The sequence below is a fragment of the Heptranchias perlo genome, chromosome 3 (genome assembly GCF_035084215.1).
Source record: "Heptranchias perlo isolate sHepPer1 chromosome 3, sHepPer1.hap1, whole genome shotgun sequence".
NCBI classification, from domain to species: domain Eukaryota; kingdom Metazoa; phylum Chordata; class Chondrichthyes; order Hexanchiformes; family Hexanchidae; genus Heptranchias; species Heptranchias perlo.
The window spans coordinates 37929709-37947836 of record NC_090327.1 but is presented as its reverse complement, the minus strand read 5'-3'; the positions used below and the strand labels follow the sequence as shown (position 1 = coordinate 37947836).

Sequence of the window (18128 nt, the reverse complement as noted above, 5' to 3'; positions counted from 1 at the left end):
CTCATCCCCCCCTGCTTAGACCATTCGTCTAAGGAAAGGGCTTGCCAACCCTCCAGGAATGTCCTGGAGTCTCCAGGAATGTCCTGGAGTCTCCAGGAATGTCCTGGAGTCTCCAGGAATTTAAAGATTAATCTGCTGCGGCGAGCAAATCTGGGTGAAAAAAAATAATCACAGGGGCATTAACAAATAAAATGATGTGGTTTTATTCCATTTACTTTGAACACTTTTGTTTATTTAGTTATATAAATATTGGAGATGAAAAAAAAAAGCTATTTGACCAGGCAGGGCAGTTGGAGGCAGAAAGTCATGTAAAGAAACCTCCAGGAATACGTACAACCAGATTTGACAACCCCAGTCCAGGGCCAAAATGCAGCGACTCAATTATCCACCCGAGGTGGATAAGAGGGGTTCTGGCCCCCTCACGCTGTCACTCAGTATCCCCTCCCACCCCCCCAACCCTCAGCACCCTGTGTTACTGACTGTATCTCTACTGATGTTAATCTAGCCCTCTTACACTGTCATTTAGTAACCTAGCCCCCCCCCCCCCCGAGGGTCCTGTGTCACTGACTTTATCTCTACTAATGTAAGGAATCTTACAACACCAGGTTATAGTCCAACAGTTTTATTTGAAAATCACAAGCTTTCAGAGATTATCTCCTTCGTCAGGTGAGTGAGTGAAAGGTTCTCAAATCGCATATCTTATATTAGGCTGGGACACGATCACACCAATCAAAGGTGTCGTTGGTGTTCAGACAGGTTAGCCACGGAAAACAGTACATCCCAGTATACTGAATACACAATCGGTCAGGTTACAAAGCCAGAGAGAGAGAGAGAGAGAGAGAGAGAGAATGTCCAGTTGTATTAAAAACAGATAACTTTTTTTTCCTGCTGGTGGGGTTACGTGTAGCGTGACATGAACCCAAGATCCCGGTTGAGGCCGTCCTCATGGTGCGGAACTTGGCTATCAGTCTCTGCTCGACGATTTTGCGTTGTCGTGTGTCTCGAAGGCCGCCTTGGAGAACGCTTACACCATCACACGAGAGGACACCATCCACCAGGTCCAGGTACATGGTTCATACACCTGTGACTCGGCCAACGTTGTCTACCTCATACGTTGCAGGAAAGGATGCCCCGGAAGATGGTACATTGGCGAGACCATGCAACAACGGATGAACAGACACCGCGCAACAATCGCCAGACAGGAGGGTTCCCTCCCAGTCGGGGAATACTTTAGCAGTCAAGGACATTCTGCCACCGATCTTCGGGTAAGCGTTCTCCAAGGCGGCCTTCGAGACACACGACAACGCAAAATCGTCGAGCAGAGATTGATAGCCAAGTTCCGCACCCATGAGGACAGCCTCAACCGGGATCTTGGGTTCATGTCACGCTACACGTAACCCCACCAGCAGGAAAAAAAAGTTATCTGTTTTTAATACAACTGGACATTCTCTCTCTCTCTCCCTCTGCCTTTTGGGTCTCTTTCACTCTCTGGCTTTGTAACCTGATCCATTGTGTATTCAGTATACTGGGATGTACTGTTTTCCGTGGCTAACCTGTCTGAACACCAACAACACCTTTGATTGGTGTGATCGTGTCCCAGCCTAATATAAGATAAGCGATTTGAGAACCTTTCACTCACTCACCTGACGAAGGAGATAATCTCCGAAAGCTTGTGATTTTCAAATAAAACTGTTGGACTATAACCTGGTGTTGTAAGATTCCTTACATTTGTCCACCCCAGTCCATCACCGGCATCTCCACATCATGACTTTATCTCTACTGATATTAATCCAGTTCCTTCGCACTGTCAGGCTCCCAGCCTTTACCCTATTTACCATTAGTGAGCTGTGATGATATCCAGCGGAGGAAAATTCCTGTAATGAGTTCCATTCAGTTAAACCGGTTTGACCATTGTAAACCCAACCTATACCTGGTTCTGCTTCAGGTGAGACAAGAGCTCATGTCTTGTGTATAAACAAACAGGGAGCCTACATGGCATGGATCAGATTGACTATGGGAAGCAGCAAAATGGCCATATGAAGACTGAGGCTCAAACTAGTAAAAGACAAATCAAGGACTGATATCAGGAAGTTCTTCTTCACACAAAGAGTGGTCAATACTTGGAATGGACTCTCAGAGTGGTGGAGGCAAATATCCCAGAATCACTCAAGAATCAATTGGATGGATGAATTAAGATAGGCCGAATGGCCTTTCATATCTGTAATTATCTTGTGATCTTGTGAGAACAACTTTGGGTAAAAACACAAAGTCCAGACTTCTCTAATTAGAAAAGGGTTCTAATCACTTTCCAGAAGGAAATTACTTTTTTTTAAAAATTGAATATTTATTAACTGCAACTTCAACAGGTTTCAGAGCTCCGACAAGTCCTCGTTGAACATCTTCCAGTTTCATTTATTCAATGCTACATTGGTTACACTTAATATATCCTGTGATTCACTCCCATTACTATTTGGTTTCACAAGATGGGTTTTGAATGAAGAAAACCCTTCAGCTCATTTGATCTGCGAGGATGAGGACACCAATCTTGCACCCTTCCCATTCAGCTTTAACATCCACGAGAGCAGACAGGACCTCTTCTTATCATTGGAAAATCGGCACCTCTGAACCGTTATCTAGACTACACTACAGTGGGGTATCAAAGGGGTATCCTGCATTCTCAGAGGCGCTCTCCTTCAGAAAAGATGATAATCTGCACAGCAAGATGTGGGTGGAGAGGGTGGAAATTGCAGAGGTACTGGCCATAATCTTCCAAACATCCGTAGGTACGGGGGCGGTGCCAGAGGACTGGAGAATTGCAAATGTTACACCCTTGTTCAAAAAAAGTGTGAGGATAAACCCAGCAACTACAGGCCAGTTTAACCTTGGTGGTGGGGATACTTTTAGAGACAATAACCTGGGACAGAATTAGCAGTCACTTGGACAAGTGTGGATTGATTAGGGAAAGCCAGCACTGATTTGTTAAAGGCAAATCGTGTTTAACTAACCTGATAAGAGTTTTTTGATGAGGTGACAAGAGAGGGTCGATGAGGGCAGTGCGGTTGATGTGGTGTATATGGACTTTCAAAAGGTGTTCGATAGAGTACCGCACAATAGGCTTGTCATTAAGATTGAAGCCCATAGAATAAAGGGGGCAGTAGCAGATTGGATGCAGAATTGGCTAAGTAATGGGAAGCAGAGAGTAGTGGTGAACGGTTGTTTTTCAGATTGGAGGGAGGTGTATAGTTTTTTTTTAAAATTCGTTCATGGGATGTGGGCGTCACTGGCAAGGCCAGCATTTATTGCCCATCCTTAATTGCCCTTTGAAGGATACCCCAGCGCTGCGGATCACTGGTTGGCCTGGGATAGCAGACTCTGGTCGGTGTGTAGTGCCGCTCGTTTCGGGGCTGGAGTGCGGACGGATGGGCGCATCTCTCTCCTGTTAACGCATAGCATGTTTGTGGGGAACCTGGTGCTAAATCATTCACAGACGACCTGATTCTGGGTCAGGGTTTTGTACGTAGCAGAGCAGCTATCTCGTTGTGATCTATTGAAAGTCAGCCCTCCCGCTGCCGCGCCTTCCCCTTCACGAGTGGGGGGGGCGGGGGGAAGACGGGCTCCTCGTGCGACTGTCGGCCGGGGTGGACTGTCCTCAGTGCGCCCTGACCGCGTCTTGCCGCCAAGTCGGAAGAGCCACGAGCGGGCTCCAGGGGTCCGCGGCGACGTCGGTGACCCACCCGACCCGTCTTGAAACACGGACCAAGGAGTCTAACACGTGCGCGAATCAAAGGGTGTCCCGAAACCCCAGGGCGCAATGAAAGTGTGTTCCTCAGGGGTTGGTACTAGGACCACTGCTTTAATGACTTGGGTGTACAGGGCACAATTTCAAAATCTGCAAATGACACAAAACTTGGAAGGGTAGTAAAAGAGAGGAGGATAGTGATAGACTTCAAGAGGATATAGACAGGCTGGTGATATGGGCGGACATGTGGCAGATGAAATTTAATTCAGAAAAATACAAAGTGATACATTTCAGTAGGAAGAATGAGGAGAGCCTATATAAATTAGAGGGCACAACTCAAAGGGGTACAGGAGCAGAGAGATCTAGGGATATATGTGCACAAATCGTTGAAGGTGGCAGGGCAGGTTGAGAAAGTGGTTAAAAAAGCATATGGGATCCTGGGCTTTATAAATAGAGGCATAGAGTACAAAAGTATGGAAGTCATGATGAACCTTTATGAAACACTGGTTCGGCCACAGCTGGAGTATTGTGTCCCGTTCTGGGCACCGCACTTCAGCAAAGGTGTGAAGGCCTTAGAAAGGGTGCAGAAGAGATTTACTAGAATGATTCCTGGAATGAGGGACTTTAGTTACATGGATAGACTGGTGAAGCTGGGGTTGTTCTCCTTGGATCAGAGAAGGTTGAGAGTAGATTTGATGGAGGTATTCAAAATCATGAAGGGTCTAGCCAGAGTAGATAGAGAGAAACTGTTCCCATTGGCGGAAGGGTCAAGGATCAGAGGACATAGATTTAAGGTGATTGGCAAAAGAACCAAAGGTGACATGAGTAAAATTTTTTTTTACACAGCGAGTGGTTAGGATCTGGAATGCACTGCCTGAGGGGGTGGTGGAGGCAGATTCAATCATGGCCTTCAAAAGGGAACTGGCTACGGGGATAGGGCAGGGAAGTGGGACTAGTTGGATTGCTCTTACACGGAGCCGGCGCGGACTCGATGGGCCGAATGGCCTCCTTCCGTGCTGTAACTTGTGATTCTATTCCACAAAATAAATGACCAAGATCATCTGTTTTAGGCGCTGGTTGAGGGTTAAATGTTGACCTGGACACTGGGAGAACCCCCGTATTCTTCTTCGCATAGTGCCATGGGATCTTTTATGGCCAGCTGAGGGGGCAGACAAAGCCTCGGTTTAATGTCTCGTCCGAAAGGCGGCACCTTCGACAGTGCAGCACTCTCTGAGTACTGGACTGAGCAGCCAGCCTGGATTATGTGCTCAAGTCTTTGGAATGGGGCTTGAACCCACAACCTTCTGACTCAGAGCCAAGAGTGCTCCCACTGAGCCAAAGCTGACACCCAACTCAGTTCTGTCTGCCTCTCAGGGTGGGCGTTAAAGACTTGCTGGCACCATTCAAACACCAAGTTCTTCCTCCTTGGTCAACATTCCTCGCTCAATTCCATCCTTCCTTCTCGTACACGGCAAGGGCCTATTTAAAGCTTTACTCCACTGTAATCTTAAGGTTAAACGCGCAGCTCCTGATAGGAGGGAAGACTTCTGACCCAGATGTGACAGCGCTTCCAAGTGAGCCAAGCTGACACTCTTCTCCCCTCCCCCACTCCCTATTGTCTCCCCTTTCCTAAAGGCAGTGACACATCCTGGGTTAAGGTTTCACAGATGATGAGAGAGAGATTAGGAAGAGGCGACTGCTCCTTCCTCAGGAGATCACCTGCTGCTGTCTGATAAAGAAAGGAGAGAAGAGAGACAAAGAGAGACAGAGACAGACCATGCATTTAGAAAGCACCTTTCATGACCTGAGCTCATCCCAAAGTGTTTACAGACAATGAAGTACTTTTGAAGTGTAGTCACTTCAAAAATATACGGCAGCCAATTTGCACACAGCAAGATCCCACCAACAGTAATGAGATATGACCAGATAATCTGTTTTTTTTGAGTGATGTTGGTTGAGGGATAAATATTGGCTACAACACTGGGGATAACTCCCCTGCTTTTCTTCAAAATAATGCTATGGGATCTTCTACACCTACCTCGGAGGGCAGATGGGGCCTCGATTTAACGTCTCATCCAAAAGTCAGTACCTTTGACAGTGCAGCACTCCCTTGGTACTGCACTGGAGTGTCAGCCTGGATTATGTGCTCAAGTCTCTGGAGTGGGGCTTGAACTCAGAGGCGAGAGTGCCACCACGGAGTCAAGGCTGACACCTAAATAGGAAAGAGACCAGCAACAAGGTACCAAATTTCATCCAAAATAACGATTGACGTTTGTAATTGGTCACCTCTCTTTAAACCTACCAAATTAGCTGTCAATAATAGCTACTTTAAAATTGGTTTTGTTTATCTGTGCATTCACAACATTTATATGGTGTCAGCCATGGCTCACTGGTGGCATTCTCACCTCTGAGTCAGAATGTTGTAGGTTCAAGTCCCACTCCAGATATCGAGCACCTAATCCAGGCTTACACTCCAGTGCAGTACTGAGGAGTGCAGCACTGTCAGAGGTACTGACTTTCGGATGAGACGTTAAACCGAGGCCCGGTTTGCCTGTTCAGTTGTATATTAAAGATCCGTCCCATGGCACTATTCAAAGAAGAGCAGGGGAGTTCAAAAGAGGTTCCATGCTAGATGACATTGAAATGGTTCCCTCTCCTCAGGTACAGCTCTTTGTGCTTTCAAAGCTACAGTTATCATCCCTCTCATAGCAAAACCCACCCTTGACCCCTTTGTCCGTGCAAACTACTGCCCCATCTCCAACCTCCCTTTCCTCACCAAAGTCCTTCAACGTGTCGTCACCTCCCAAATCAGTGCCTATCTCTCTCGCAACTCCATGTTTGAACCTCTCCAATCAGGTTTCTGCCCCTGCCACAGCAGTGAAACAGCCCAAATCAAAATCGCAAATGACATCCGACATCCTCTGTGACTGTGACCCTGGTGCATTATCCCTCATTGTCTTGCAGCCTTTGACATGCTCGACCACACCATCCTCCTACAACACCTCTCCTCCGTTCAATGGGACTGTCCTTGCTAGGCTTCACCCATCCAGGCATTGCCAGAGAATCTCTTGCAATGGCTTCTCTTCACACTCCCGCACTGTTACCTCTGGAGTTCCCCAGGAATCTATCCTCAGCCCCAACTCTTTCTCATCTACATGCTGCCCCTTGGCATAAACTTCCACAGACATGACGTCAAGTTCCACATATATGCTGACGACACCCACTCTACCTCACCACCACCTCTTTCAACCCCTCCACTGCTGTGGCAGGGGCGGAAACCTGATTGGAGAGGTTCAAACATGGAGTTGCACGAGAGATAGGTACGGATTTGGGAGGTGACAACACATTGAAGGACTTCGGAGAGAAAAGGGAGGTTGTAAATGGGGTGATACTTTGCACAGACAAAGGGGTCAAGGGTGGTTTTTGTTACGAGAGAGATGATAACTGTAGCTTTGAAAGGACGAGGAGCTGTACCTGAGGAGAGGGAACCATTTCAATGTCAGCTAGCATGGGACCTGTTTTAAATCCCCAGAATTTCCCTGTCAGACGGTTTGTCCGACATCTAGTCTTGGATGAGCTGCAATTTCCTCCAGTTAAAATTGGGACGGCCAAAGCCATTGCCTTCAGCCCCCGCCAAACAATCTGTACCATTGCCATTGATCCCATCCTCCATCCTGGCCACTGTCTCATGCTGAACCACACTGTTCGCAATCTCGACATCCTATTAAACCCCAAGTTGATCTTCCAACCCCATATCCTCTGCATCACAAAGACTGCCTACTCCCACCATCCATGCCTTTGTCACCTCCAGACTTGAGTATTCCAATGCTCTGTGGGCCAGCCTGGTATCAGGAAATACAAATATGAAGGAAGACTTGAAAAATTGGGGCTGTTTTCATAAAAAGAGGATAGTAAGGCTGTTTCAAATTATGAAAGGATGGGACAGAATGGATAGAAACATACTGTTCCAGTGATTAAATGGTCTCGAATGAGGGGACATAGATATCAGATTAAAGGCAGGAGATTTAGGGCAGAGAGCAAGAGAAACCTTTTTTAAAAAAATATACGCATACGGTTGTGATACTGTGCAATGAACTACAGGAGTTAGCAATTGAAGCAGAGACCTTAAAGCCTATTGCTTGAGTGGAGAATAAAACAACAACACGTAATTTATTGTGTCCTGGCCAATAATTACTCCTCAACGAATCTTATTAAAAACAGATTATCTGGCCATTTATCTCATTGCTGTCTGTGTGACCTTGCTGTGCGTTAATTGGCTGTCGTATTTGCCTGAAAACAGTGACTGCGTTTAAAAAGTAATTCATTGGCTGCGAAGCACTTTGGGACGTCATGAGGAGACAAACGGCGCTATATAAATGCGAGCTCTTTCTTTCTACTTGGCTGACACTCTCTGTTTAGTCTCAGACATGAAGAATGACCACTTGGCTGAGGTACCTGGGAACAGGACAGGTAGATAAGGTGGTTAAGGCGGCATATGGGATACTTTCCTTTATTAGCCGAAGCATAGAATATAAGAGCAGGGAGGTTATGCTGGAACTATATAAAACACTAGTTAGGCCACAGCTCGAGTACTGCGTACAGTTCTGGTCGCCACATTACAGGAAAGATGTGATTGCACTAGAGAGGGTACAGAGGACATGTACGAGGATGTTGCCAGGGCTAGAGAATTTTAGCTACGCAGAAAGATTGGATAGGATGGGGCTGTTTTCTTTGGAACAGAGGAGGCTGAGGGGAGATTTAATTGAGGTGTATAAAATTATGAGGGGCCTAGATAGAGTAGATAGGAAGGACCTGTTTCCCTTAGCAGAGAGGTCAATAATCAGGGGGCATGGGTTTAAAGTAATTGGTAGAAGGGTAAGAGGGGAGTTGAGAAGAATTTGTTTTTAAACCCAGAGGGTGGTGGGGGTCTGGAACTCACTGCCTGAAAGGGTGGCGGAGGCAGAAACCCTCATCGCATTTAAAAAGTACTTGGATGTGCGCTTGAAGTGCCGTAACCTACAAGGCTACAGACCAAGAGATGGAAAGTGGGATTAGGCTGGATAGCTCTGTGTCGGCCGGCACAGACACGATGGGCCGAATGGCCTCCTTCTGTGCCGTAAATTTCTATGATCCCTATCCAATGTCCATGGAACATTACCCCAACAAGAGTTAGCACCTCAGGAGAGATGGGGATAACATTTGACACTCCTCTCCCCGCCACCCCACACCTCGAAACACCTAGACAATGCAACAAAATCCCGCCCCCAACACAGCACCACCCGATGGTAGGGTTGCCAACTCTGGTTGGACCTATTCCTGGAGGTTTCATCACAAGCCAGAGTTACGTTTCTTTGATATCGTAAAGTGAGCATTGCAAGTCGCAGCATCGTACACCAAAAAGATGGTCAAGAGAGGGCCGTAATATTTCCAACACAGGCTGGTCTATGGAGTCTTCAGGAAAGTACGATACTACTGAGAAGCTGATAAGATAAATCAGAATTAGATTGGAGTGAGCCTTTGGCTCAGTGGTAGCATTCCCACCTCAGTCAGAAGGTGCAGGGCTCGAACCCCACTCCAGACAGTGGGGCTCTGGTTCTGAATTCTGGGCTGGCATCCAGCAGGATACTCTCGTCCAGTGGCTGTGGGTGCCCCCACCCTCATTGTAAGGGTTATGGGAGCCCATAAAACTCCCCCAGTGTAGACGACTAACCACCCTATTGGCTGATAGAAAGATGGTTACGGCCATGGATGGAGCATTCATATCACAGCTTGTCATTCTGTTAATCAGCCAGTGAATCCTTCCACTACCTCATACTATTCTTCAAAGGAACAGCGTGAAATATGAAAACATCAAGAACCATTCAATATTGATTTTGAAAATTCCCTTTGATTTTTCTCCCTGGATTGCTCGCATTAGTGTCCGGGAGTTTAATCTCCAATTCCTAGTGACTCCAGGACAATCTGGGAGGGTGGGCAATCCTACCCGCTAGGGACACGGTGACCAATGAAGGATAATGAAATAGTTTGATGGCATCTCATCCAGTCAATCCCAGCAAAGGACAGTAACCCTGTCCCACACAACTACCACTCTACATCGGCAGGCCCCACACCGAGCTGAACCCTATAAAGAGATGAGGGATGGGGAATTTTAGGATTTGGGGCAAGTGGCAGAGAGGGGAACTTAACGTATCGCAGCAAAAGAAAAATTCGGGGGACTGAAAAAGGGGAAGAGAAACATCGTAACCCGATTGTCTCGAAAATGCTCTTAGTGTGTTTAGAAGGATATGCCGATAGGGTGAGATGAAATAGGGCGGGAGGAGGCTCGCTTGGAGCATAAACACCAGCATAGACCAGTTGGACGGTGGTTTCTATGCAATTCTATGTATATACACATTGTACTGCTGCATTTTCCCCACAAAGACCTTGGAATTAAAAAAAAACAGCAACTCTACAAATATACTGAATGAAAATGAGAAGGATCGTTGTGTGAAAATTCCTTCTCCCTCCCTGCCGTTCAAGAGTGGATTGTTCCAGCTGGTAGTCTGTTGCCGTAGAGACCGGATGTATACGACCGTGTAGTGTGTACTCTCAGCCCTTGTGAGCGACATTGATTATGACTCATCTTAAAATCATTCGGAGAGATCTAAAAGGCACCAATTTGTGGAATGTGAACCACTGTCCTTTTAAAAACTGTTTTTCCTCTCTCTCTCTCCCCAGCTCTAGGCTGACGTTCCAGTCCAGTAGTGAGGGAGTGCTGCATTGTCCAAGTTGCCATCTTTCAGAGACTTTAAACTGGGGCCTTGTCTGTTCCGGGTGATTCAGGTAGACACATAGGGGTACGGCAGCATAGTGGTTGTGTTACTATACTAGTAATCCAGAAGCCTGGACTAATAATCCAGAGAACGTCTGAGTTCAGATTCCACCATGGCAGTTTGAGAATTTGAATTCAGTTTTTAAAAATCTGGAAATAAAAAGCTGATATCAGTAAAAGTGACCATGAAGCTGCCAGAATGTCGTAAAAACCCAACTGTTTCACTAATGTTCTTTAGGGATGAAAACCTATCGTTCTTACCCGTTCTGACCTATGTGACTCCAGTCCCACACTAATCTGGTTGATTCTTAACTGCCCTCTGAAGTGGCCTTGCAAGCCACTCAGTTGTATCAAATCACTACAAAAGGATAACAGCCATCGTGGAAGCAACTTCACTACACGGGCTGCAGCAGTTTAAGAAGACGACCCATCGTCACCTTCTCAGGGCAATAAATGCCAGCTTTGCCAGCGACGCCCACATCTCAAGAATGAATAAACGTAACAGTAAAGATCCCCTGGCATTGTTCAAAGAAGAGGAGCGAGCTCTCCCGGTATACTGGACAACATTCCTCCCTTGACCAACAACAGCCAAAAGAGGTCAATTGGTCATTCAACTCATTGCTGTTTGTGGGATCTTGCTGTGTGCAAAATGGCAGCCATGTTTGCCTACAAAACAGTGACTTCATTTTAAAATAATTCACCGCATGTGCAACATTATTTCTGAGATACATGACAAGGCACAGCAAACCAGTGCTGCCTTTAGGGTACAGTGCAGTGGTTCTAGTACCGAATTGGTAACCTATGGAACCCAGAGGACCCAGAGTTCAAATCCCACCACGACAAGTTGTAAAATTGAATTCAATATGTGGGCTGGCACCAGAAAAAAAAGTCACCTTGAAAGCTGCCGTATTGTTATAGAAACTCAACTGGTTCACTAATGTCCTTCAGGGAAGGAAACCTGCCACCCTCTACCTGGTCTGGCCTAGACGTGACCCCAGTCCGACTCTGCCTCGTTGACTCTTAAAAACCTCTGAAGTGGTCTAACAAAACAATCGCTACTTTCAAGGAGTAGGCCGACTACCCCCTTCTCAAGGGCAACTAGGGATGGGCTATAAATCTGGTCTTGCCAACGGTGCACGGTCAAATAAAAAAAAACACCTGCACTCGAGGGCTTAAGCAGCATTGTTTTTAAATTAAAGTTGCTTTTATCAGCCCTGTTTTCTTTATTCTGATCTCCCGTTGCCATTCTGGCAATTTTGATAACTGAACCCTGAACCCAAGAGAAATGTATTTAAGTCACAAATTGACTGCCACAGCTGCATACAAAACAGTGACTACACTTCAAAAGTAATCTATTGGCTGCAAAACACTTAGGGACGCCCTGAAAGGCACATGTTCTTTCTTAGAGGTATGCTTGAGCTAGAGATAGTTCTTTTCCCTCCTGGGAATCCATTTTTAAAATTAATTCCTGCGATGTGGGTGTCGCTGGCAAGGCCAGCATTTATTGCCCATCCCTAGTTGCCCTGAGAAGGTGGTGTTGAGACTTTTTCTTGAATCACTGCAGTGTAGTAGTTTGGTACAACTGAGTGGCTTGCTAGGCCACTTCAGAGAGCAGTTAAGAATCAATCACATTGGCGTGGGACTGGAGTCATTTATAGTCCAGACTGGGATAGGACAGCGGGCTTCCTTCCCTAAAGAACATTAGTGAACCAGTGGGTTTTTACTACAATCCAACAGCTTCATGGTCGCTTTTACTGGTACCAGCTTTTCAAATTCTCAAACTGTCCATGGTGGGTTCTCTGGATTATTAGTCCAGGACTCTGGATTACTAGTCCAGTTACATAATCACTACACTACTGTACCCTTAGTGTCAAGTGGGACAACTAAAATTTAAACCTCAAGTTCTCCTTGAAGGCCCGTTTGGTAAAGACAGTATCTGTAGCAGAACATTTATATAGCGTCTTTCAATTCCAAGGCACCTTATAGGTCAAACCATAGACACCAGTGGGAAAAGAGACGTGAGATAACGCATTGTCAAAGAGGCTGGTTTAAGGAGGCTTTTGAAGGTGGTGAGAGAGAGGTGGCGACAGAGGTGGCAAGCTTTGAAAAGAGATTCCAGAGCAGAGTGAGCTGACTGGAGGCTCTGCTACTGACTGTGACGTGGACCGGGGTGGGGGGGGGGGGGGAAGGAAAAAGTAGCCCAGGGAGGATGACGACAACTTGTAGTTATATAGGTCCTTGAACATCCCAAGGTGCTTCAGGAAAGTGGGATGGAGGTGGTTCAAGAGAAAAATATAGATAAAAGGAATAATGGAAAGGCACCAAGCCAAGGGTAGGAATTACATACACATTACTACACCAAAACAGGCTGTTGGGCCCAACCAGTATTTCTATGTATTAAGCTTGGGTATTAAGAGCCTATAGCCTGCAGTACGAATACCATTTTGGGTTGGACGCAGTGGATAACGGCCAACTTCCTTTCTGATCCCATCTTGATGGAGGATCCCAAGATATTGCTCCCCGTATAATCTCCTCTCTAATAGTGGCAAAGCCCACTTAGATAGGGGCAGAGACCTGGAAAGTGCAGTTGTGTGGACATCAGGGCTCAGCTGTGACCAACCTGCACGGCAGATACTCCCTACTGGCAATCTGCGTCCGTGCTCACAAGGCAAGAAAGGATCCTCGAATGAGAGCAGCCAGTGCCTATGGAACTGTACATAGGAACAGGAGGAGGCCATTCAGCCCCTCGAGCCTGTTCTGCCATTCAATCAGATCACAGTGGATCTGTACCTCAACTCCATTTACTCGCTTTTGTTCCATATCAATTAATAACGAAAATCTATCAATCTCAATTTTGAAAGTTCTAATTGACCCAGCATCCACAGCTTTTTGGGGACAGAAGTGATCCAGATTTTCACTACCCTGTGTGTGAAAAAGTGCTTCCTGATTTCACTCCTGAATGGCCAGGCTCTTATTTTAAGATTATGAACTGTACTGTCACAGAGGAGGGGGAGTAAGCAAACCTTGATTCAGTAAATACACAGCCTTACAACAGGACCCAGATATTCTTCTCGAGGCTGGTACTTTTTTGCCCAGCTGGGTGCCAACTTGGATGCCTCCCGATACCAGCGGCCGAGAATGCCAATCGGCGCGATTTCCTCTGGAGCCAATTGGTGCCGTCCTAGCAACCGGCATTGACCTCCAACCTCCTGCACCTATTAAACAGAGGATCTCTCGGGAGGGGCGGGCGATAAGAAAGTACAGCACTTTCCTTCATAAGTACCTTGCTTTTGGGGTCAGCAGGGGCCCCAGAGGGAACACTTGGAGAGATTATCCTTTGGGGTGGCTGATGTTTGATTCCCCTTCTCCGCCTTGGTGTAGTTCCTAACCCTAGGTAAATATTATAAGCAGGGTCAGCCCCAGATACTCTTGGGACCCTCCATCGGTGATGGGAATGGAAGTTGGCCATTATCCACTGTCCAACCCAAAATGTGGAGATGCCGGTGATGGACTGGGGTTGACAATTGTAAACAATTTTACAACACCAAGTTATAGTCCAGCAATTTTATTTTAAATTCACAAGCTTTCGGAGGCTTCCTCCTTCCTCAGGTGAACGATGTGAAATCCTCGAAATGAAATCGCATTTATAATTCACAGAACAATGCTTGGTGATTACAGACAGTTTTTTCAACTGCCCGTTGCCAAGGCAATCAGTGTGCAGACAGACAGGTGTTACCTGCAAGGTCTCAGAATATACAAATCACCAAAAAAAAACAACAAACAAAAAAAAACAGAGATAGAGAGGTAGAAACATAGAAAAGACAGCAACTGACCCGTTATATTAAAAACAGATAACATTTGTTTGCTGGTGGGATAACGTGTAGCGTGACATGAACCCAAGATCTCGGTTGAGGCCGTCCTCATGGGTGCGGAACTTGGCTATCAATTTCTGCTCGACGATTTTGCGTTGTCGTGTGTCGAAGGCCGCCTTGGAGTACGCTTACCCGAAGGTCGGTGGATGAATGTCCATGACTGCTGAAGTGTTCCCCGACTGGGAGGGAACCCTCCTGTCTGGCGATTGTTGCGCGGTGTCCGTTCATCCGTTGTCGCAGCGTCTGCATGGTCTCGCCAATGTACCATGCTCTGGGGCATCCTTTCCTGCAACGTATGAGGTAGACAACGTTGGCCGAGTCACAGGAGTATGAACCATGCACCTGGTGGGTGGTGTCCTCTCGTGTGATGGTGGTATCTGTGTCGCCATCCTACAACTCATCCGCTTCATCCTGGATCACAATGTCTTCACCTTCGATAACCAGTTCTTTACCCAAACACACGGAACAGCCATGGGGACCAAATTCGCACCCCAATACGCCAACATTTTCATGCACAAGTTCGAGCAGGACTTCTTCACTGCACAAGACCTCCAACCAACACTATACACCAGATACATCGACGACATTTTCTTTCTATGGACCCATGGCAAGGAATCACTGAAGAGACTACACGATAACATCAACAAGTTCCATCCCACCATCAAGCTCACCATGGACTACTCCTCAGAATCAGTTTCTTTCTTGGACACATGAATCTCCATCAAAGACGGGCACCTCAGCACCTCACTCTACCGCAAGCCCACAGACAACCTCACGATGCTCCACTTTTCCAGCTTCCACCCTAACCACGTCAAAGAGGCCATCCCCTATGGACAGGCCCTGCGAATACACAGGGTCTGCTCAGACGAGGAGGAACGCGATGGACACCTACAGACGCTGAAAGACGCCCTCGTAAGAACGGGATATGACACGCGACTCATCGATCGACAGTTCCGACGGGCCACAGCAAAAAATCGCATAGACCTCCTCAGGAGACTAACACGGGACGCAACCAACCTTTGTCGTCCAGCACTTCCCCGGAGCGGAGAAACTACGCCATGTTCTCCGCAGCCTTCAACATGTCATCAATGACGACGAACACCTCGCTATGGCCATCCCCACACCTCCACTACTCGCCTTTAAACAGCCACCCAACCTCAAACAGACCATCGTTCGCAGCAAATTACCTAGCTTTCAAGAGAACAGCGTCCACGACACCACACAACCCTGCCACGGTAACCTCTGCAAGACATGCCAGATCATCGACACAGATACCACCATCACACGAGAGGACACCACCCACCAGGTGCATGGTTCATACTCCTGTGACTCGGCCAACGTTGTCTACCTCATACGTTGCAGGAAAGGATGCCCCAGAGCATGGTACATTGGCGAGACCATGCAGACGCTGCGACAACGGATGAACGGACACCGCGCAACAATCGCCAGACAGGAGGGTTCCCTCCCAGTCGGGGAACACTTCAGCAGTCATGGACATTCATCCACCGACCTTCGGGTAAGCGTACTCCAAGGCGGCCTTCGAGACACACGACAACGCAAAATCGTAGAGCAGAAATTGATAGCCAAGTTCCACACCCATGAGGACGGCCTCAACCGGGATCTTGGGTTCATGTCACGCTACACGTTACCCCACCAGCGAACAAATGTTATCTGTTTTTAATATAACGGGTCAGTTGCTGTCTTTTCTATGTTTCTACCTCTCTATCTCTGTTTTTTTTTTGTTTGTTGTTTTTTTTTTGGTGATTTGTATATTCTGAGACCTTGCAGGTAACACCTGTCTGTCTGCACACTGATTGCCTTGGCAACGGGCAGTTGAAAAAACTGTCTGTAATCACCAAGCATTGTTCTGTGAATTATAAATGCGATTTCATTTCGAGGATTTCATTTCGTTCACCTGAGGAAGGAGGAAGCCTCCGAAAGCTTGTGAATTTAAAATAAAATTGCTGGACTATAACTTGGTGTTGTAAAATTGTTTACAATTGTCAACCCAAAATGGTGTTCCTTTACAATTTATAGACTTTAAAAACCAAGCTTAATACACAGAAGTTACAGCACAGAAAACAAGCCATTCTGTCCAACCAGGCATTCACCCTCCATACGAGCAATAAGTCACTTACCCACCCTGTTCCCATATCCCTTCATCGAATCTAATCGTGAATGTTGACAGAGTTTCTGCCTCAACCACTAACACTGGAAGTGAACTCTACAGCTTCACAACTCTCTGTGTAAAGAAGTTTCTCCTGCCCTCTGTTCTAAATCTCTTACATTTAATCTTGTACCCATGGCCCCTTGTACTTAACCCCTCAACTACTGGAAACATAACCTCTCAACTACTGGAAACAGTTTGCTTCTATCTACCCTGTCCCATCCTTTAATAACTTTAACAAGTCTATCATATCGTCCCGCAATCTGCATTTTTCAAGTCATTCGTCATACTTATACATCTTCATACCAAGCAGCGTGAAGCAGAGGAAGGTACAGGGCTCCGAGGGAAAGAGAGCGAGGAAGTGGGATCAGTTTTGGATTGCTCTAGCAAAGACAAGATGGGCCAAATGGCCTCCTTCAGTGCTATAAACCTGTATGGTTCCAAGTAGCAAAATGTCGCTCACATATTTGGAGGATGGGCACTGGGCAGGATTCAAAAAAGAGCCCCGTACGGGCCAATAAATTTTTAGGTGTCAGCCTTGGCTCAGTGGTAGTGCTCTCTCCTGAGTCAGAAGGTCATGGATTCAAGTCCCAATCCAGATACTTGAGTACAATATTTAGGCTGACACTTCAGTGTATTACTGAGGGAGTGCTGCACTGCCAGATGAGACATCAAACCAAAATCCTTACGCCCCAGTGTCCTGGCCAAGATTTATCCCTCAATCAACATCACTTCAACAAATTATCTGGTCATTTATCTCACTGCTATTTGTGGGATCTTGCTGTGTGAAAATTGGCTGTCGTGTTTCTTACATTACAACGGTGACTATACTTCATAGGCTGTAAAGCACTTTGGGAGGTCCTAAGGTAAATGCAAGTTCTTTCTTTTCATCACACCATGAGGTCTATTACTTACCCACAAAGCCTCTGAGGAGCCCCGAGCTCAGACATTTGAGTAAGCGGAACAGCCACACAAAGGTGAAATGTCAAAACACAACTGAGGACATTATGACTGGTTACCTCGTCTCTTTCCCACAGACAGACTTAGTAACTCCTGGAGGGAATGAATGAGAGAGGAGAAAAAAAAAACTTCTTATATAGTGACTTATCATGCCCTCGAAACATCTCATAGCATCTCGCACAAGTGACTTACTTCTCGAGTGCACTGACTGCTATTATGTAGGAAGATGCAGCGGCCACTTAATCTATTACTGGTGGTGTTGGTTGAGGGAGGAATGTTGACCAAGATAGCAGAGGAACTCCCTTCTTCTCTTCCAATAAAATTTTTTTATTCATTCTCGGGCTGCGGGCGTCGCAGGCAAGGCTGCATTTATTGCCCATCCCTAGTGGCCCAGGTTTGATCTGACTGAGTATTTGATACTACTTGCTAGGCCACTTCAGAGGGCAGTTAAGAGTCAACCACATTGGTGTGGGACTGGAGTCACATGTAGGCCAGGCCGGGTAAGGACGGCAGGATTCCTTCCCAAAAGGACATTAGTGAACCAGTTTGGTTTTTACGACAATCCGACAGCTTCATGGT

The 18128-nt window shown here is 46.6% G+C and overlaps 1 protein-coding gene across 2 annotated transcripts in view; it reads right to left on the bottom strand.

Annotated features, from left to right (window-relative positions):
* setd2 (SET domain containing 2, histone lysine methyltransferase) overlaps nucleotides 1-18128 on the bottom strand; it is a 109057-nt gene that overhangs the window by 85656 nt on the left and 5273 nt on the right. The window lies entirely within an intron of this gene.